This window comes from Lissotriton helveticus, chromosome 6, assembly GCF_964261635.1.
Source record: "Lissotriton helveticus chromosome 6, aLisHel1.1, whole genome shotgun sequence".
NCBI lineage: Eukaryota > Metazoa > Chordata > Amphibia > Caudata > Salamandridae > Lissotriton > Lissotriton helveticus.
Genome location: NC_136067.1, coordinates 992,361,254 through 992,383,204, shown reverse-complemented (window position 1 = coordinate 992,383,204; position 21,951 = coordinate 992,361,254). Strand labels below are relative to the sequence as shown.

The following is a 21,951-nucleotide window of genomic DNA, read 5'->3' as shown; positions in this document are numbered from 1 at the left end:
CATTCTTATGAAAACTATGGCACTGCTGACAAAGTTTATCTTTGATTTTCAGTATTATGTTAGGAACATTTTTGGAAAGCAATACACAGGATTGTGCAGACTTTCATTTGTTTCTTAACGTTTTGAATACCTCTCTGCCAGAGGGGATCATGGTAGGCTCACGCAGGTCCTCTGGCTTGGCACTAAATTTGTTTCAAGGGTTTCACTCATCACTTGGCCTCTGTATTGTTAGACAACAATATACTATCATTTTTTAATGCACCTGAGATTCTCACTGGCTAGCCTGATCCAAGTACTAACCCAAAATTACCATAAAGTAGAATCAGTGGTCAATTGGAGTCACAAGGTCTTCACTCTCTAGTGAGGTGCCAAAAGATCCAGTACAGGAACCCTTTTCCTCCCACATAAAAATACTGGCTTATTTGGCTATCTATCCTCTGGTGCCAGGTGACTGGTGTCCTAAACCATGGTTCCCAGACAATATGGGTAAGCTGAAAAGTGTTGCATGTCACTGTTATGATGGGTCAAAGCACAGAAGAGGAAAACAAATCAAAAAGTTGTAAGAAAAAAATGCAAAATAAAATAAAATAGGAAAATGATCACACTTAAAAACAAACTAGAACTGGCCACAAATGACAATAAAAACAAAAGTAGTTATTAACCAATAATTGTCTCCAATTGTGCAAGTGACGCAAACCTTACATGTGATTAATGAAGTTTCGCAGGGCCACTTTGTGTGGCTGGGAGTAGCTCCATAAATCTAGAGTAAGGCAACACAGCGCAAATTGCTGCATTGCCTTACTCTGCCCTGGGAAGGCATTCCATGGGCATTGCGTGGGTGTTCCCACCCAACTCCCATAGTTTTTGATGTATTCACAGATTCACCAAAACTGGTAGACCTGTGAAGGTGCCAAAAAGATGCACCTTCTCTGGTGAGGCATAACAAGGAACAATATCTTTATTTCTTCTCATTACTTCCTCTGTCTATGTGTGCACACTGCCCCTGGCGAGTTTTCAACTCATGGCAATTAGGAGCTTTATTACATAAGGTGCTGCAGGTACGCAAGAGTCATATTCACCCACTTTCTGTATCATTAGGGGACTTTAAGATCACAGACTGGGGAAGCACAGCCTGTTAAAGGTGCACTGTAGAACACACCAGGGCAGTGGACACTATATATATTACAGCCTCTGGTTTTCCTTCTAAATATAGAGAGCAATATGTCTTATGAAGTGTTCTACAAAAGGCAATCAAAAACACAGAACACAAAAATGGCTTACACTTGTCAGATAATGGATCTAAAGTTAACTAATGGAAATCTTATAAAGTAATTTACTAGAATTCTGTGTTTATGGGATATTTGATGTTGCTTTAAGAATGTTTGATAAACATCAGGTTGCAGGGTTGTGGAGAAGGACCACTTACACACAAGGGGTGCCACACCTTCAGACTCCAGAGGTAGCTAACGATAGAAGATCTGCCACGAGAAACTGCTCTAGTGATATAGTTCACTAAGAAACAAATATATTGGGGGGAAGCAGGTAGCTGCAACTACAGCCACACAAATCTTGTTTGTGTCTTCAAAGGAATCTTTGGGCGGTTGTATGTGATTTCACAGAAACACAAATGGAATGCCATTACTGAGACACTATTTCATCCAGACAGTTTAATGGAAATTTTCAGGATGAATTGCATTTACCATTTCATAAAAAACAATTTCATACAATGTCTTTTTTTTTAATTGGCTTCTGCATACTTAATTTTTAGGATGTACATGAAACGTTTGCAGGTCTTGCTTCCAGAAACATTTATGTTGAAGGTATTTATTTAAATCCTTTAGGTCAGGGAACAATATTTCGGATGTATATCTTTTACATTGTCAGATGCATATCTTTTACATTATCAAACAATTACTTTGGATGCTTTTAACTTACTGAACCCTCACCAACTCCAAACATCATCCATCAGTGGTCCCTAAAATGCCTCTTAACGCATAAACTACACCCATCCCTGACCCCTAAACTCCACTGATTCCTTATTCATAAAAGGCCCTTTCTAAACCTAAACTCCACCCATCCCTGAACCTTTAAAGCCTTTTCCACTCTTAAACTCTACCCATCTTTTAACCCAAAATGCCCTCACTCCCCTTAAACTCCCCCATTCCTGAACCCAAAAAACACTTTTTCGCCACCCATCCCTGTTTCCTTAAAATGCCACACCACCTAAACTCCACTCATTCCTGAACCAAAAAACCCTTACCACCCCTTCAAACCACTCATTCATGACCCCTAAAACACCAAACCACCCCTAAACGTCCCCATGCCTGAGCCCTAAAATGCTTTCTACATATCAACTCCCCATCCCATAACCCTTAAAATTCCGCACCACCCTGAACCATCCATTCTTGAACACTAAACCCCTTCACCACCGCAAAACTTTACCCATAACTAAACCTTAAAAACACTCACCAGCCCTAAACACTCTCCTTCAGTAAAATCTAAAAAACCTTAATACCCCAAATGCCACCCATCCCTAAACCCTAAACACCCATCACCAACCCTTAACTCCAACTATCCATAAACCCTAAAACCCCTCACTATCACAAACTACACCCATGCCTAAAAAGCCCTTGCCACCCCTAAAGTTCACACATTCCAGAACCCTAAAAACCCCTCATCGCCCCTAAACATCACCCAACCTTGAACCATAAATATCTTCACTAACCCTTATATTTATACAAGTGTGCATTTTAGGATGTTTCCTTAAAATCACTTTCCCTTTAAAAGGTTTCCTTTCATTTTCAATTTATTTGTATTTCTTTAATATTGTCTTTCCTTAAAATTGGTCTTCGGTCATTTGATTTCCTTGAACGTGGTTTCTCAGTTTTCATTTTTCCATGAATTCACATACATCACTTTGGGCATGTGACCGGAGCCTGAAGAAGGACACAACTAATTGATTGTAATGCGGTACTTGGTACTGTGATTTCACGGTTGAAAGGTAAAAACATCCTTGGCCCGATTCACAAAGGTAAACTTAGTTAGACTTTTGATCTGAGTTAACCTTTGTGATTACCGAAAAGTACAAAACTTACACAAAAGTGTAAGTTTACCTTTGTGAATCGTAACCCCTGTTGGGAGCAAATGCTGGCCTTGGATTATTGTATTTATTTGTTTATTGCATATATTTAAAGAAATTTCTACACAGTACTCACACAATAGTATGCCGCGCTTGAATAAACAACAAAGGAAACAGCAGAGATGGTCAACTAATTGATAAGATTTATTTAAACTTTTGGTCTAGAAACCACAAATGTATCTATTTAAATGCATCCATTTATTTAAACTCATGGTGTGGAAAAGAATGCTTTATCACCACATCTCGTTTTGTCATTTTCAAAAGTAAAAGCAGGTGAGCACTTTTTTTTGTGTGTCTGCTTCTGAAACCTAGAGTAGAAAACCCCGGGGTCACTTTAGGCTCCAAAACCCTAGATGAGATTGTTAATATTTATAAAGCACAATGCTCTTCTGTCTTGATGTATGGTGCAGGCACATGGGCGTAATATAACAGTTCACACCTGCTGTGCAGTGAGAATGAAATCCTGAGAAGATTGGTATTTGTTCCTAATAGTGTGCCCACTTATGCATTTCACATGGAGTTAGGCCTATTGTATCTGGACGATTGTGTCAAGATAACGTCACTTTTATTATGGCTCTCGAGTTGGTCTAAATAAGAGATCCTTCACAATTAGGATATAATCACTGATTGCCTACGGCATGACCATGTACATAAAATCCTGTGGCTGAGATTTGTCAAAGACCAATTTGAAATCTTAGGGAGGCCTGAACTTTTCGACAGCCCACGAGATATCACTGCCTCAGCTAAAGCTCGGCTTAAAACAGCGTTTCTCACTATGGGGCTGATTACGATGCCAGTTGGACAGGCTTCTGTCGTCCATTTGGAGGTGGTTGGACCGTCTAAGGTCTCTTTGGAAGCGGTCGGTTCGACCACTAGATGACAATGCATGCATTAACTACCCCAACCGACCACTGAAAGACCGCTGAATCGGACAGCTTTTCTCAGAGTGCTGAGAGGGTGATCGGAGACAAACTGCATCCATGAAGCTGTTCCAGGATCTCTGACCGCCGTCCAGATTACAATGTGGGTTTCCGATGACTCGACTGTGCTGTCGGACCAGCTACCTTGAGTTGTCAGAAGCAAAGGATTTGGGGTGCATACTGACCCCAATCCAATTGTCTCCAGGAGTCTCTACCACGGATTCTTTCCACCAGGCCCCCCTACACCTCAGAAGCTGAACACCGATGACAACAATCTTGTGGGTACCAGAACCCATGAAAGTCCTTCTGCAGTTTGCATCCTCATTGACTGGACTGTGCACATTCTGCCACACTCCAGCAATAGGTACGGGGTACACAAGTCATATCCGCACATGTTATGCATGTGTGGACACATCACATGTTTTCTGTAAGTTTTGTACACATTTGCAGCAACATATTCGGAGATATGTGCTCTGCCATAGCTGCGACTGCCACGGTAGCAGCAGCTCCATCGTAATACCGTGGGGGGAAGCTTCCCAGCCTCAGCGGGCGGAAATGGCTCGCAAAGATGGAGGTCGGACGGTCGGTCTGACTGGCATTATAATGAGGCCCTATGTTGGGAAGGAGAAGGGAAGCTGAAAAGCATAGCAGAGAGCGTGGCTGTTCATCAAATTGTAGTCACTGTAAATCGTATGGAGCTGTTCCTTTATTTTTTTATAACATCAATACCAGAGATTGTTCCTGCTTAGGTTTGGATTTAATATAGCCCATGTCTTGAAACCCAAGATGAAGATTCAGTGTTGAAAATAAAATCACAAGAGTTGAGACTTCAGATGTTCCCAGTTATTACTAATTATGATCTGCTTCTTGATTTAAGAGAAACAGTAAAAGAAGATATATTGGACTTTAAAGGAAAGGAAATAGGTTTGATAAAAAGTGCAGAACCAGTCAGAATATAGTTCAAATCTGATGCTGTTTATCCTAGATCTTCACAATGTAAATTTTCATGAGAAGCAGATGAGGGAATAAAGCTCATTATAGAGAAAATAATACAGCAGGGTATTCTGAAACAGGTGCTTGTTAGCCCATGCAACTCTCTGGTAATGGGCAATAAAAAACACAAGGTCAAAGTGGAGGTTGGTCCAAAACCTTAGGAAAGTTAATAAAATTGCAGTCCATATTGTCCGGTGGTACCAAATCCTGCTGGGATTTTCTTTCAGATTCCTGCAGATGCAGAATGGTACACAGTGGTTGTCTTTAGCAAATCATTCCTTTCTATTCCACTTCCTGAGGACAGCTATTATTTTTCTGCATTTTGGTTCTGCAGCAAACTTCTCCTTTGGTGTCGTATTCCACAAGGGTATACAGAGAGACTCGAAATGTGGACAGTGGACCATAACAAACATGTGCAGCACCTGTACTGTAAATTACCAATCAATATCAGAAACAAAACTGTTTTGTGTGCAGATTCCCAAATGTGCCCCCTGTCCAGAAAGCACTCCCTTTTCTAAGGGGACATAGAGCCAAAAACCAGATTGGAGTTGCACCACAACTGATCAGAAGAGTCCATGAAAAATTATCAATGGAAGTTGAAGAGACACAATATTATGAAGTAAGTCGCTGTTAATGGAAGATGTACGATATTTCTCTTCTTTATTGTTCAATTCATAGAAAACCATCAGTCAATACGTTTACTTGCTGTCGCTCTGAAGGTTGATTCTGACTGGGCGGAATTCGTCTGAAGTATACTAGCTAGGGTGGATAGTCTCCATCGCAATGTGCTAGTCCGGTTCACACTTATGCTTCCATTACTGTTCTTTGGCTACCATACCACGTGCTCCTTCAACTCTGAAATAATTCGGCATTGGATCACCCTGGATGATTTTAACAGATCAACTAGAATCACTTGTTTAAAGTTTTTAAATAGATACAAAGCTACGTTTTTGGTGCAAGATATTTTGGAACTAGGTAACAATCCAGCGGATGGGCTGTTACCACACATTGACATTGCCCTGAAGAAGTCCTTTGTAAAAGGAGGAAACGCGTTGGCTGATGGCTTTGTAAGAATTGAATTATAAAGAAGAGAAACATCGTACATTTTGCATTAGCAGCGACTTATATCATAATATTGTGTCTCTTCAACTCCCATTGATAATCTTTCATGGACTCTTCTGGTCGGTTGTGGTGCAGCTCCAATCTGGCTTTTGTATACAGAGAGACCCTCAATCTTTGGTCAGATTCTAAGGGAAGATTTAGAAAGTTTGCAGCCGCCCTGTAATTCAGTGCTCGTGTAGTACATCATATCTTTTGATGGCATGGAAGACAAAAGAGGGCTGCAAGTTAGATACAATAACACTTCTAAATCATCTTACTGATAATGGACATAAGGTTTCATCTATAAAAATGAAGGTCTGTAAGAAAGAAGTGATTTACCATGGTCATCCTACTGAGAAGGGGCAAGGAAAGTGTCCATAGAACTAATTTCTGCAATCCGGAAGATAAATCCTCTAAGAGAAGAAAGTGTGGATGTTTTTGGGAATAGCTGTACTCCAAACTTTCCCTGACCGTGAAGCCTTTACTAAGTTTTTCGCAGTGACATTGAGGATCTGGTACAGCAAATACATCAGAGCCTTCTGAGAGTTCAGAGAAAATCTTTGCAGTGCACCCGCACTCGGAATATCTGGTTGTGAGAATTTGTTTCTTTACTGCTGTGAGAAAGAAGGGTGTGCAATGTTTGTTGATGTGTAAAAGCATGATGAGGTAAAGCGGACTGTCGCTTACTTCTTTGCTACATTAGATCTAGTGGCTGTAGCTCTTCCTGGATGTTTTAAGTTGGTTCCAGTTGTTGGCCTTGCAAATGAGCAAAGTGAGGGGAATTATATGAGACATACACTCATTGTGTTTGTCCTTCATTCATTTGAGATTTTCCTGACCATTACTCGAACTTAGCATCTGTATCAGCCATATCACTAGGTATGCAACTACTAATGAACAGTGGTATAATGCTTTGGTATATTGGCGGCACTCAGGAGAATAACACATGTATTTCTACATAAAACCAATTATTTGGAAGACCGTGTTGTAAGGAGAACCACCAACCTCCCCAAAATAGCCAACAAAATATACAAAGAAATCCTCAGCACACATCATAGGTGTATCAACAATTTGTTAAGTGCACGATGTAAGCACAAATTATACACAAGTTATTTGAATTCTTATTTTTTTCTTTATTCTTTCGGTCTTGCTTCAGACAGCCAACCTGTGTTTTGTCGCTTACAAAGGGAAATCATCCCACAACTTTCTCAAGGCTATGTGCTTTTTGATAAAGACCTTTCTTTTGTTGTGACCTTTCTGTTGTAGCTGCCACCCAGAAGCATTTGGAGTGGTGGAGAAGATGAATGGTGCAATTAAATCTAAGTCTACCAAGGTGCATGCATATACAAGTCTGAATTGGCAAGATAATCTTCCTCTTGTTCTCATGAGCAGCAGAAGTACTTCAAACAAAAGATTAATTGGGCAGAGCTGCAACTGCAAAAGGAGTGGTCAGCAAAGAAAGAAATGGCAGTATTGTTATGGGATACAATGAGTGTAACATAACTGTGGGCCTGTACTAGGCCCAACAGTTGGCCTAACGGCTAAGGCGCTCGACCTCGGACCTGGGGCTCTGGGTTCGAGTCTTGGTAACGACGCCAAACATCCTGTGATTCTGGGCAAATCACTTAATCTCCCCGTGCCTAACAAAAATTAATGTGTGTCCTCATGTAACGTAACTGGTGCTATGTAAAGCGCTCTGATACCTGATTCAGTTCAGGTCAAGTTCGCGCTATATAAAACTCTGCAAAAAAAAAAATTCTTTCCTATCTTCTCCCAGGTAAATCTACAGTGTTATCTTTCCCACAGGAAACTCAATTGCATGAGCTGTGACTAGCTACATCTGCAGCAATAAAACAAAAATGTAACACCCAAAACACTGGTCTGGCTCTTGCTGTCCTGATTTTTAGTAACAGCCATTAGGTATGCTGTTTCCCTTCCCAAAGACTTTCAAAGTTAAAGCAAAAGATAGATTTCAGAGACTAAGGGGCATATTTACAAGCCCCTAACGCCACCACAACATTACTTTTCAGGATGTTGTAGTGGCGATATGGGCCTCGCCATATTCACAAGGCAGTGTTCAGCCACTTAACATGGCTTAACGTCGCCTTGTGAATAAGGCCCCCATTCACGCTGTACTTAGTGTGAAAGAGGTGGGAGTTCCACTGCAACACCCAATGATTTTGATGCTGCTCATTATTTAAAAGGCCAGTGTAAATATGGGGCAGCTCCAAAATTAAAGACAGGGAAAACCTGATCTTAAACAGGTGCAACTAGGAGAAATTATTCATTTTTCTACGTTTTTGCTGTTTCTATGTGTGCTGCATTGTGCATGTTAAAAAAACTTAAAGGACTAACTATACTAGAAGGTGGCGATAGATAAACTGTTACGCTGTAATATTTTTTACTTCAAACAAAACTGAATCTAGGATCTTAACATGTTAAATTTTGACAAAGGAATGATACATTTGAACTTGAAGTTAAACAAGTAACATCACAGAGTAAGAGTACATGCTTACATTTTGAAAACGTACATCATATCAAAGAACTGACTAATCTGGAAACTGATTTCTTTAAAACAAAAATGTACGTCTTGAAAACATATATCCCCACCTGTCTCGCAGGCGAACAAGGTTGTACTACATTAAAGGTATACCAGTTTAGACTTTCTTCACTTGGTCAACTAGTTTGCATGAAAACACCTATTTCAATCACTGATATATTTCTGTGATACCCCAAAATAAAAGTTACTAAGCGGCAAAAACGCTGCTGTCTCAGCTAGCGCTCAAATCAGAGCTGAACCTTTCATAAGCATGGAACACAGTTGAAGAAGGCAAAGCTTTGGTCGTGACCTTTGAAAGACTTTGGAGTGCTCTGGGCATATTTATACAAAAGTATTGTATTAAAACTTGAAACATAAAAGCCCAGATTCTCAAATGTTTAGCATGGGGTAAGCGTTACTATTGTAACGCTAAACCTACTCTAAACCTTTTTGGGGATTAGCAAACCAATGGAATTTGATATTTGCATTGGCTTGTATGGAAAAGTAACACAAAGGAGTGCGAAACACTGCTTTGCATTTACTTTGTGTCAAGGGGGCGTTACATGGGTGGAACATGGGCGTACCGTGCTACCACCCATGCGTTTTGGAACTAAACCCTATTCTCAGTCATCAATAGAAAGGGTTAATCACCAGAAATTAACACAGCTGAAAAGAAGGCATTAAACAGAAATTTTTCATGTCTCCGTGCTTTTCAATCTTTGTAAGCGTGCCGCACTGTCCAGCATGCATACAAAATATCAAAAGCTTTTTCACTTGTCTAAGCATAGTATTTTGCACAGGGTACTCTTCCTGCACAAAACCTATTCTAGACTCATGCACACCCCCTAGCGCTATGGCGCTAAGGTGTGTGCCTGGTACTCAGCAGCTGAATTCAGAGCCAGTGCTAGGGGGTGGGGAGGAGAGAGCCATATCTTTGTGAATATGGAACTCTCCTGCTCAATCCCTGTCATGCAACGCAGCGCAGCATTTTTGGCTGCTGTGCTAAGTTCTTCATAGCTACGAGAATCTTGGCCAAAGTACCTTCAAGTAAATTAGAGGGTTGACAGTGGGAGCTGGAGGGACCAGAGACTACAGTGAGGGATTGGGGAAAGAGGGCGATTGTAAAGGGGTGTTACCCGAATAAAGGGTCCCAAAATTGCAAAGGATGAAAAACGTGGACATCACAGCGGGGTGGTGTAGAAAGAATTCGGGGTTGTTGCTCGAAGTAAAGACTAAATGGCGTCAAGAACAAAGAAGGCCATATGTACAAGGACTGTCGATAACTACAGCTAACGCTAGTTAGCAGCAGTTTTCTCACTGCCGTGTACCGCTGAAAACTATTGCCTCGTTAGTGACGTATTTACAAGACGTTGCTACATGGCAATAGTTTCAGGGATCAGCAGTGAAAACTGCCAGTAACATTAGCGTGATCACAATAGGAATTCTGGCGTTAGTGGGCGAAATTCCCATTAGCTGCAAAAAACTCACATTAGTCAGCCCAATGTGAGTTTTTTATGCCCCTATAGGCAAAAATAGCCTACCAGTCGGCCTCCAATGAAAAATAGGCAAAAAAAGAATGAAATGTAGAATGGAGCAGCCAGGGCTAAGTGCAGCACAGACCAACAACCGCCTCAAACCCCCCAACATCCAGGATGAACAGCCAGAGCCCCAGGGGAAGAGTAAACGCAGGGCTACATCCATGAAAAGAGGCGCATCGCGGTGCAACACCAGTGATGCATCACTTCTCATTGTGCACTCTTCGCAACACCATGGCATCCAAAACCTTGAAAGTGCGGACAGTCCCCGGGGCCCAGAGGCCTACCTGGTCCTGCGTCTGGAGCCTGGATGCCTCGCTGGTTCTGCGTCTGGAGCCTGGATGCCTCGCTGGTCCTGCGTCCGGAGGCCGGAATCCTCGGTGGTCCTGCGTCTGCAGCCTGGATGCCTTGCTTGTCCTGCGTCTGGAGCCCTGAAGCCTTGCTGGCCTGCGTCAGGTGCCTGGATGCCTCACTGGTCTTGCATCTGAAGCCTGGAGTGGGATGCGGAGGTGCTGTGGAGTCGATGAGCCGTGGTGATAGACACTGAGGCACGGCGATCGCCCTTACCTGGTGGTTAAGTCTGGCAGGTTGCATGGAGACACGTTGCTGACCTGTCTGAGAACACCACCTTGTGCCCCTTGGAGCTGTGAATGGTAGAGGTGCTCCTGCGCAACAACGTAGGGAGGTCTGCATCACATACTAGGGTCCACCACTACACCGGGGTGAACTGAGGGGACTACTAACGATGGGCGGCGCCTCTCTGCATCACAAGACGGATGAAGTTGCGCTGGCAGGACGCTGTGGAGGGGGATGCCCCTGAGCTGCACAAAACTTGTGTTGCGGGAGTGCTGCAACTTCATGCCTAAGGGGATCCTCCTGCATCACCTGCATCGGGAGGTTCCCCAGCGGACTTTACGGCAACTGCTGTACTTAGGCTTGTGAAATCCCTCCTGGCTGAGGCTCCTGCTGGCTGAGTCACAGATATGGAGAGAGTGCAGCTGATTGAGCCACAGTGTCAATGTCCAGGTAAGGAGAAGGTGGGCGGCGTAGCAGAGGAGGCCCTGGGGTCGAGTTGCCCAGGCCTAACACCTGGTGTGACGCACTCCCAGTGGCGGCTGATCTGCAATGATGGAAGAGCATCACCCCACTGGTTTCAAGCAGTGCATCAAGAGGAAAAATCATCATATGATGATAACTTTCTGATGTAATCATGCTATGTTTCCTTTGCGGAGGGGAGAGTGGGTCGGGCTGCTCCACTCACCGACCAGGGCAGGGGCGGAGTGGTATGCTCACTCAAGTGTGCGATGACTGTTTGGCTGGCCCGCTCAGGCCGCCCAAAGCAGTCATGCACACTTCCCTGTTCGCAATGCAGGCTGTGTTACAGCCTGCATGGAGAACATACCCACCCCTCCAGCCCCTGGCGTTGTGATTGGCTTAGGGGAGGGAGCCTGGCACCCTACTTCCTGATCCTGGAAACAGACTCAGGAGAGCAGAAGCAATGAAGACATGGGACCCAGCCTTTAGGTAAGATTTCCTTCATTAAAATATTTACTACACCTGCTCACACACACCCTCCCCGCATCATTGCCCCATCCTGTGTCCTTTGCGGCGTTTCCCGCCCCCCAGTTTTCTAGTCCCCCCGCAGCACTTCTCAATGGCGGCCGCAGTGCACCCATGTACAGCGGGCGTACCACTGGTGTACCAAAGGTATATATGATGTTAAAACGCTGTTAATGGGCCTTTGACACGCTTACGCCGGAATTCCTATCGCAAGCACGCTAATGTTACCGGCAGTTTACACCGCTGATCCTTGAAACTATTGCCATGTAGCAATGTCTTGTAAATACATTGCTAACAAGGTGATAGTTTTCCGCGGTACACGGCGGTGAAAAAACTGTTGCTAACACGTGTTTTATACGGGTAATTATCACCAGTCCGTGTACATATGGCCCCCAATGTTTTATTATTACCATTATTATTCATATTTTGAAACAAATTACATTTTTTTCATTCACATAAGATGTGTGTACCATCGGGCATTGTATATATAATCCATGGACATAGCGAATACGGTATTATCACCACATGCAGTTTAGCCAGTGGCAGATCCTTGTAGAGGATTTCTAAGTTATATGGATGGTAATTGCTAAGAAAAATTACCATTTTTAACCTCCTGAGCAGGCTAAGGGTGGCCTAGCACCAGCCCTGGACTGCAGTTTCCGGGGGTCCCAAGAAGAGACCTTCCATTAATGACGAGCAGCAGCACCATATTTTCAAGCAGTTCTGAGCGTCTAAGGCATACACTCTCTATTTCCCGGGGCTGCTTGTCAGTCGCTTGTCAGTCCCTTAACAAGCTGCAAGCAGCATCCTTTCCCAGCTCACCACGGGTGGGGTTACAACACACTGCCTGTGGATGATTGAGGCCATGTGACTTGATGTCACATAGTCATCAGACTTAGTAGCATAGGGTCACATGCATGCTGTAAACAGATACACTGAACATGTTTTAGTATGTGCAGAGTATCTGTTTACAGAAGAGCTTCTCATTTTCATCAGAGGATGAGGAGACATGCCTGTGACTGAAAAGCCTCCTCTCCTAACTAGCACAGCTGCAGGAGGACACAGGGGCGGCTCCACCACTATGGTGGAGGGCGGTCGCCCCACTAGTGAAATGTGAGCACAAAGAAGACAAATAAAATGACAATAAAACTATTTTATTGTTATTTTATTTTTCACTTCTGGTCTGCGATGCAAGTCTGGGGCATGTGTCCGCATCAGATGTGTGGAGGGAGTGGTATTAGGCACTGAAAGTGTGCATGTAGGTTTGACAGGCTGTGGACGGCCGGTCAAACCTACATGAGCATTTTAATATCTCCAGGCTGTATCTGGGAGATGTAATCAGGGCACAGGCACCTGTGGTGTCGTGACTAGGCCTTAAGGCGGGTACAAAAGGAGACCACACATGTATGCTTTTGGTGGTCAGTCAAGTGCCTGCCACGCCCAGGTCCCTGGGCCTTTTATTACTTATCCAACGTGCCCTCCGTCCGCACGTCGGGCGGAGCCATTTAACATACGCTTAGGGGGGAGAAGACAAATACAGTAACGCTGTTTGTGGGCCAGGGTGGTTGCGCCCACCTAGCACAACACTACATTCCTCCTTTACCCTAAAGAAAAATGAACATAAACAACATGACCTCATGTGTCAACTTTTCGGCTTACAGTCTCTGAGGCTTTCAAATGCAAAAAGAACAGTCTTACTTATGAGGTGGTTGCGGTGCAGCTCGGGCTCTCTCAGCGTCCACAGCAGGCCACAAAGTCCTGGTACTTCTGGGATGGCTTTGGGAAGGGGCGCAGATTGTACCTGCTCTGGCTGCGCTCGCCCAACTGGGTGGGCGTCAGTTCTTCAGAGTCTTTGGCTACAACAGATCCCGGGTGGTTTTGGGGCACCTGCGGTTCATGTTCATTCCTGATTGGTGTGGCTGGGTCTGCTTGCGGAGTTTCTTCTTCGCTGGGGGCGTCCTCTCCTTCTGTTTCTCGTGGGCTTTGGGTCAGCCTTGGGTATTGCTCAGCTGAGTCCGGGAAACCGTCGTCTTCCTTATCCACAAGTCTTTTGAAGAAAGACACGTTTCTGGTGACTGTTTCTCTCCCTTTTTCTGCAGTGATCATGGTGCCATTGACGCTGGTGACAGTCCACGGGTGTAACTCGAACGGGAGGCGGAACTTCCCTCCCGGGTGGCGATCTTTCACTAGCACCCGGTCGCCCACCTGAATGGGGCTATCCGCAGCTCTCCTCCGTCTTGACGCCTCCTTGTTAGACTTGGTTCGCTGTTCCATGGACCGGTTGTTTGGAGTCGGGGCTGAGGCCCACATGGGATGGTGTGGGAGAGTATCCACCACCGCTCTGTTGAAGCAAAGGCGGCTTGGAGGGATCCCGGTGGTGCAGTGGGGTGTCAGTCTGTACTCTCTCAGAAACTGGAAGAGGGCCAATTCGAGGTTTTGGCCATCGGCCATGGCAATTTGGATAGTCTTATTTAGAGTTCTCATCAGTCTCTCGACCTCGCCATTGGCTTGAGGCCACCTTGGGGTTAGCTTCCGGTGTTTGATGCGGTGCGATTGTAGATATTCTGCCAGTTCACCGCCATTGAAAGGAGGTCCGTTATCAGTGCGTAATTCCCCTAAGAGGCCATGGGTCGCTATGATTTTCTCTAGCTTTGGGATCACTTCGGAGGCTGCAGTGGAGGGCAAGATTTCAATTTCGGGGTATCTTGAGAAGTCGTCTACCACAACAAACATGTACCTCCCGCCCGGGAGGCTGCCGAAGTCTGCGCTGGCCCGTGCCCACGGGGCGGTCGGTCCTTCTTCTGTGATTACCGGTGCTGGGGGGTTGGGCAGGCTGGTCGCTATGCACACCGGACATCGTTGGATGACTTCTTCGACCTTCTTGTCGAGCCCTGGGAACCAGAGCTTGGTTCGAATGCGATTCTTCGATTTCACAATGCCCTGGTGAGCGCCATGGGCTAGGAGAACCGCTTGCTGGGTGAGGCTGTCGGGCAGAACTAGGCGGGGGCCTCTCAAAAGGCAACCTTCTGGCGAGATGGATAGTTCGTTCTGGACTTGGTAAAGTGCTTTTAGTGTGGCCTGGGCTTCTAGGGTGCGGAATGACGCCGGGCTCTGTAGTGGTTTCCAGTTTCCTGACTGGATGGCCTGGATGGCGATTTGCAGGCAGTCGTCGTCCTTGGTGGCTCGCGTCACATCTTCAAGGGAGATCGGCAACGGCCTCGAATGCTCCACAATCATTCTAACATACTCTTCAGTGGCGTCGGCTTCCGCGGTCTCCGTTTTGGTGACCGGGCGGGCATGTCGTGACAGATAGTCGGCGGGGTTTCTGGAGCCCGGTCGATACTCCACTGCAAATTGGTATTCTTGGAGCTAGAGTACCCATTTCTCGATGCGTGGAGGAGGCCGTGAGGAAGACCCTTGGAACAGTGGGAGAAGTGGTTTGTGGTCTGTGATCACCACAAATGGGTGTCCGTACAAGTAGATGTGGAAGTGACGGCACCCCCACAGAATGGCAATGGCCTCTCTTTCGATTTGTGAGTATCTTTGTTCCGTCGCAGTGAGGGTCCTGCTTGCGTACGCGACGGGTGCCCACTCTCCACATGGTTGTTGTTGGGTCAGGACAGTGCCGAGGCCGGTTGGACTGGCATCTACCACGAGTTGAGACTCGTATCGAGGGTTGAAGTAGGCCAGGGTCGTGTCTGCGGAGAGTGCCGCTTTGGTCTTCTGGAAGGCCTCCTGCTGTTCTCGTCCCCATTCCCAGGTGGCTGTGGACTTTGTGAGGTCACGAAGAGGGCTGGTGAGGTCGGACAAGTCTTTAATGAAATGCCCACAGTATGTCACCATCCCAAGAAAACTGCGGACAGCGGTCACTGATGTTGGGGCGGGGGCCTCATGGATGTCTTTGACTTTGTCTGGGTCCGGCCCAACGCCCTGGCCGGAGAACCTGTATCCGAAAAAGCTGATGTCCTTCCGGAGGAACTCGTGCTTCTCCCTGTGAAGGGTCAGACCCCTCTCTTGCAGCCTGGCGAAAACAGCTTGGAGGCGTTGGATGTGTTCGTCCAGTGTCGCCACGTGGACCAAGATGTCATCGCTCACGTTCAGTACGCCGTCCAAACCTTGCAGGACGTTTTGAATGATGTTTTGAAACTCTTCGGCTGCACTGGAGATCCCGAAGTTGAGTCTGGTGTATCTCCACAGGCCTGCATGGGTGGAGAAAGTCGTTATCGGGCGGTAGTCCGGGTGCAGAGGGATCTGGTGGTATCCGGACCTAAGGTCCATCTTCGAAAACCACTTTGAACCTGACAGCTCACCGATGATGTCGTCTATGGTTGGCGTCAGATGGCGTTCTCTTTTGATCGCAAGGTTAGGAATGCGCATGTCCACGCAGATCCGCACGGCGTCTGGTTGTTTCGGTTTCTTGGCCACTACAATGGGCGACACCCACGGAGTGGGTCCGCTGACTCTTTCTATGATTCCGGCTCTCTCGAGCACACGCAGTTCTGCTTCCACTTTGGGCCGTAGGTGGAATGCTATGCGCCGGTGTCTGAGGGCCACTGGAGCGACTGAGTGATCTATGTGAAGGCGGACGGCGGGTCCTCTCAAACAGCCGATTCCGTCGAACAGTGAGGTGTGTTGTAGTACGAGATGGTCGAGGCTGTGGGCTTGGACCGTAAGGGCGAAGTGGATCAGCCTTAGGTCTTGGGCGGTCCGGCAACCGAGCAGGAATCCGGACCCTTCTTGTGACACATAGATTTTAGTGTGTACGTGATGGGAGTCATGTGATACCGTTGTCCGGAACACTCCGCAGAGGCGGAGGGGTCGACTGGTGCCGTAGGCGTATACCTGTACTCTTGTGGGATGGAGCACCGGTGGTTCGTTTAAAGTCTGGTATACGCTGGCTGCCATTAGGTTGATCGTAGCTCCGGTGTCGATGAGGGCTGCTACTGCTTGATCTTGTACGTTCACTGTGCACATAGGTTCTGCGGATGGTGTTGCAGCTAATGTGTTGAGCATTCGCACCACGTGGACGGAAGCTGCGTCCGCTTCGTCATCGTCCATGTCGCTGTTGGCGGCGGTATCTAGCATTGGTTCTATTTGTCTTACTCTTTGGGGCGGGCCGTTGGACTTTTTCCTCTGTGAAGATAAGCACACACTCGCGAAGTGGTTGGCCTTTCCACAGGCGCTGCAGATTTTTCCGTGTGCAGGGCATGCTCCGCTGTGGGGGGTTGCTCCTCCGCACCACATGCAGGGGCGGTCGTGAGGTGACTGGGCTGGGCTTGGCCGAGGTCTTCGGGGTGGTTTCGTGAGCATGTCTGCGGTATTCGTCTTGATGGCGCACACGGGTTCAACTTTGACTGCGACTGTTGGTTTTGGCTCCATATGTGCTGCTCGAGCTTTCGATAGTTCTTTGGATCGCCCGAGCGCTAGGATGTCACGCATGGGCATGTTGTCTGTCTCTAGGACTCTTTCTCGTAGCTTTGAGGAGGCGCAGCCTTGTATAAATTGAGCGCGGATCTCATCGTCCACATCCGGGAGGGTGCATGTGCTGGCTAGCTTTTTGAGTCTCGCGTAGAAAACATCGACGGACTCCTCTGGGAGCTGGCGGGTTTGGCGGAGTAAGAATCGTTCGTAATCCGCGCTGGCGAAAGGTTCAAAGTACTCCGTTATGGCGTGGCGCAGCGTGGTGTAGTTCCGGGGCGGGCTGCCTTCTACCACGTCCTTCGAGATATCGTGAATAGCCTCCCCTCCCAGGTGCAAAAGCATTGCACGCCACCGCTCAACTGCGATGTCCGCCGCCACAAAGTAGTTTTCCAGGAGTTCCACCCACTTCTTCCACCGGGCGGCTTGGGAAGGAGGCGTGCCTGTGACCGCGAAGGGCTCCAGAGGCGGCACAGTGGCCATGGCCATCGGGGAAGGCGGGAGGGGCTCAGTCACTGGATGGCCAGGAGTCTGGTAACAAGCTGGGGGCGCTTGCAGGGTATTCCTGGTGGCAGCGGCGAGGCTCAGCAGCGTTGCACGCGAAATGCGTGTAAAACGGCAGGTGCACCTCACGCGAGATGCGTGGGAGACAGACGGCGGGCCGCAGCGGTGCACGCGGGATGCGTGAAGGACAGTGCGGGAGGTGTGCGGCAGGCCAGGCAGGCAGGCGTGGCGTCGGGGCCTGAAACAGGCGGGTGCCGGAGCACGGCTGGGGCACAGAGGCAGGGAGCACGCACCTGAGGCCTCGAGGCCGATCCTGCTGGGTGAAGGCGGCGGGGCCGCTTGCTGGCAGGTATGGAGACTGCTGCTACGCACGCCGGACACCGTTGCGAGGCAGGGCGGCAGGGTGCCGGATAGTCGCGGCTGGGCCTCCGCTCGGCGAGGCAGGGAGCTGGGTGCAGGGTGGCCGGGAGTGCTCCGCTGGAGGGCTGCGCCGAGACGGTCGAGCGGGCCACGCAGCAGGGGCTCGCCCGATGCAGAGGGGCAGAGCGCGGCACGCGGTGGGGTGGTGAGACCACCCTCGTCGCCAATGTGGTGTCGTGACTAGGCCTTAAGGCGGGTACAAAAGGAGACCACACGTGTATGCTTTTGGTGGTCAGTCAAGTGCCTGCCACGCCCAGGTCCCTGGGCCTTTTATTACTTATCCAACGTGCCCTCCGTCCGCACGTCGGGCGGAGCCATTTAACATACGCTTAGGGGGGAGAAGACAAATACAGTAACGCTGTTTGTGGGCCAGGGTGGTTGCGCCCACCTAGCACAACACTACAGCACCCAGTTCCCACGGAGTGTTAAACTGGCCTGCACTACCCAATCTCAGCTCTTCTCTCATGCTGGGAGAAGCGCTGGGATTGGGTGGGGTCTGGAAGCCTGTGCTCCTGGGGATTGTTGTTCCAAGAGCAGCGAGGCACAGCATGACGTGAGGACGAGGGAGCAGAAGAGCATGGGCCGGCGAGGGAGCAGAAGAACACAGGCCGGCAGCAAAAGGTAAGTGTTTAAACTTTATTTTTAATTATTTTCTTTCCAGCGCGGCCCCAGCTGTCCCCAAAGTTGGATTGGCAGCAGCCGCTGCTGGGAGCACACCTTGTTACTTGTCGGCCTGCAAGTACCAGCAGGATGACAGGATGTCAGGTAAGCCAGGGAACGAGGCCTACCAGCCTGCGGTTTGTTTTAACTGTTTAAAACAGTAAAAACAAACTGCAGGCTGGTAAGTGTTTGCTTTCAGTCTCAAGGCAGGGTCGCACCATTTTCTGATCCAGCCTTGAGGGTGAAAACAAACACAGGGGAACATGAAGCTTTATTGCTTCCAGGATCCAGGCCGCACATCCTCAGATCACGTATTTTAAATGCTCTCATATGTGCTAATGAAGTCCTTGACACATACGAGAGAGCCTTGAAATACATGAGCTCAGGTTAGGTTCTGTTTAACAAGTGTAGGCTGTGCTGCATGTTTTTATTAGGCATTTTGTTTTAAAACTTAATTGCTAGTTTTTGTTGTTGTTTAAACAAAGAAACTTCATTTTGGAAGCGATACAACTAGATGTAAATAGTTCAATAAAGTAACAAACATTCTAACAAAATAGTTGCACATGGAGAGAGAAGATAATGTGACTCTGGATAAGAGGAGGAGGGAGGAGGAGGGAGGGGGAAAGGAAAAAGGTACAACAGCAATTATGATAACATTTACAATATAAAAGTAAAAGGGCTTGATACAACATATAAAAAGATATCAATAATTTATAGAATATTAGCTGTAATGCAACATTAAAGGAAGAGGAGCAATAGAATCTATGGGTAAGAAAACAAAAATATAAATAAAAGGTTAATAAAGAACAATTCATGGTGGTTTGGGAACTTCTTCCAATATGGGGTGATGACGGGCAGATTTTTGTGCTGATATATCTATGAAAGGGGTTACAGGGGACCAGATAAGTTGTGTTTTCAAGAGTAAAGATAAAGTGGAAACATATGCTCGATCAAGTTGATGATTATAGCAAACGCTATACCAACAAGCTTGAAAGGAAAGTTGTATAGCTTGTTTCCAATTCTTCGTTATTTGCTGGAAGGCAATTGCGATCAAAAAATCTATAATATCTATGTTAAAGGTAGAATCATGCCAGTGATCGGACAGAAACCCAGGAAAATATTTACACGTGAATAAGGAAAGTGAGTGTGGAAAATTTTATTAATCTGAGACCAAATCTTCAACCAAAATTGATGACTAGAGGGACGGGAAAATAACATGTGATATAGATCAGCACGGGGGGGATACGTGACCAGCAGTTTGGGGAGGTAGTGGAATTAAATTTATGTAAGGACATTGGAGTAAACAAAAGTTGATTATAAATAAAGAAAAGTGTTTGTGTTGTGCTTGCCGACCTAGAGCTTGTACGGAGTTTTGACCATAATTTATCCCAAAAAACAACAGACCATGATGTACGAAATTGCTATTTTTAAAATAGCAACTTAAAAAAAAAAACGTTATTTAAAACCAGAATGCGTGAAAAATACCCACCACAGAATTCCTCACATTGTATTTTATCAGAGGCTAACAGCACACATTTTGGCACCGCCTACAATAGTTATACCGCCCTGAGAAAAGTCGGGCTCACCACTTTTAAAAGCTCACCACTTTTAAATTCCACCAGCCATCACTGAGTTTAACAGTGCACAAAGCAAAGGGAATTTACCAGTCACTGAGTGAAACCAACAGCATTGAACAGGGTATCAGTTAGCAGTGAAATGCAATAAGATTGGAACATTATGCAGATACCGAAAGCTATACCGGGGAAGTGCAGCATCACATCTTTAGTGGGCTGATATCTTCAAAGCCAAAGTACTAAACAGTGGGGTCTTTCTGTCCTCAACAGGAGTTATGTATGACTCAGTTGCTATTTGCACAGCGCTCTGATACCTGGACAGGTCACGTTTATGCTATATAAAAATCCGGAAAAAAAAATACAGGGAACAGTTCTCAATAAAATTGATAGCTAGCTGTAATAGAGACATGCTGGGGAAGATCAACTGTGTAGGATTTTTTTTATACTTTATTTAAAGCTTTTTTCTTTTTACAGTCAGACAAGCAGTACAATATATATTCATTGTGTTATTACAGTTTTAGAAACGAACATGTGGTAGACTATATATCACAGACAGAAATACACTCTCAGGCCCTGAGTACCCCCATATTTACTTCATATGGCGTGCCTCAGACTACACTTGCACGTCATACAGTTTGCCAATTTAACATTAGAGCACTTCATTTAAATTCTTTGATCGCTCACAGGCATACTAGTCGCACTCTCCTCTCCACCCTCCAGTCCCGTTTCATCCGGGTCTACTGTGTTTTCTTCCTCCGCTGCCCTCGTTATAATATTTCCCTGTATGGACCCCATATATCTTTAGGTCTACTTCTTTCTGGGATGAGGGCATTGTAGTTATCTGAGTGTGTGGAGCAGTGTGCTAAATCAGCAAATCAATCTGTGGCCTTCGGTGGTGGGCCACGCAACCATCTCATTGCTATTCTCCGTTTAGCCAGTAGGAAGCAAATAGCCGCCAATTTGCGTCCTGATTTATATATATATTTGTCATACCCCAGTAATGCAGCCAACAGTGTCTCTGGAATTGGGAGTGCAAGCATCTGTGTTAATATACCATATACGTCCTTGCAGAGGTCCCGTACCTCTGGGCATTCCCACGCCAAATGTATGAACCCCGCATTCTCCGCCCTGTACCTCTGGCACCTATCATTATCAAGTGAGCCATGCTTATGCAGTCTGGCAGGTGTGTGGTATACCCAATGAGATATTTATAATGTATAAGCTCATACCTACCATTTTGAGAAATAGATTTTGTGTTAGCATAGTATCTAGCCCACTACGCTCTGTGATTTCCACATCCAAGTCAGCTTGCCCTTCCAGCTGTGTTTTTAATGGGGTTGCTGCATGAGTAACCAGTTAAGTGCATGCCTCTTTGTGGGGAAGTAGCCTGCAAGTAAGTTAGTGTCTTCCATTCAGGTGGTGCACCCAGCAGGTCCACCAGACAATCACGCATAGCTTGCCGAATTCTGTGATAATTTTATGCGTCTAGGGCGGTGGTTTGGGAATCATGTGCCAGCACTTGCTCCCACTTCTTCATTACTCCCTCATGAAAAAAATCACCCATTTGTTCGACTTTTGATTTGTGCAG

General features: G+C 46.5%; 1 protein-coding gene across 2 annotated transcripts in view; it reads right to left on the bottom strand.

Annotated features, from left to right (window-relative positions):
• LOC144761620 (uncharacterized) overlaps window positions 1–21,951 on the bottom strand; it is an 878,183-nt gene that overhangs the window by 508,054 nt on the left and 348,178 nt on the right. The window lies entirely within an intron of this gene.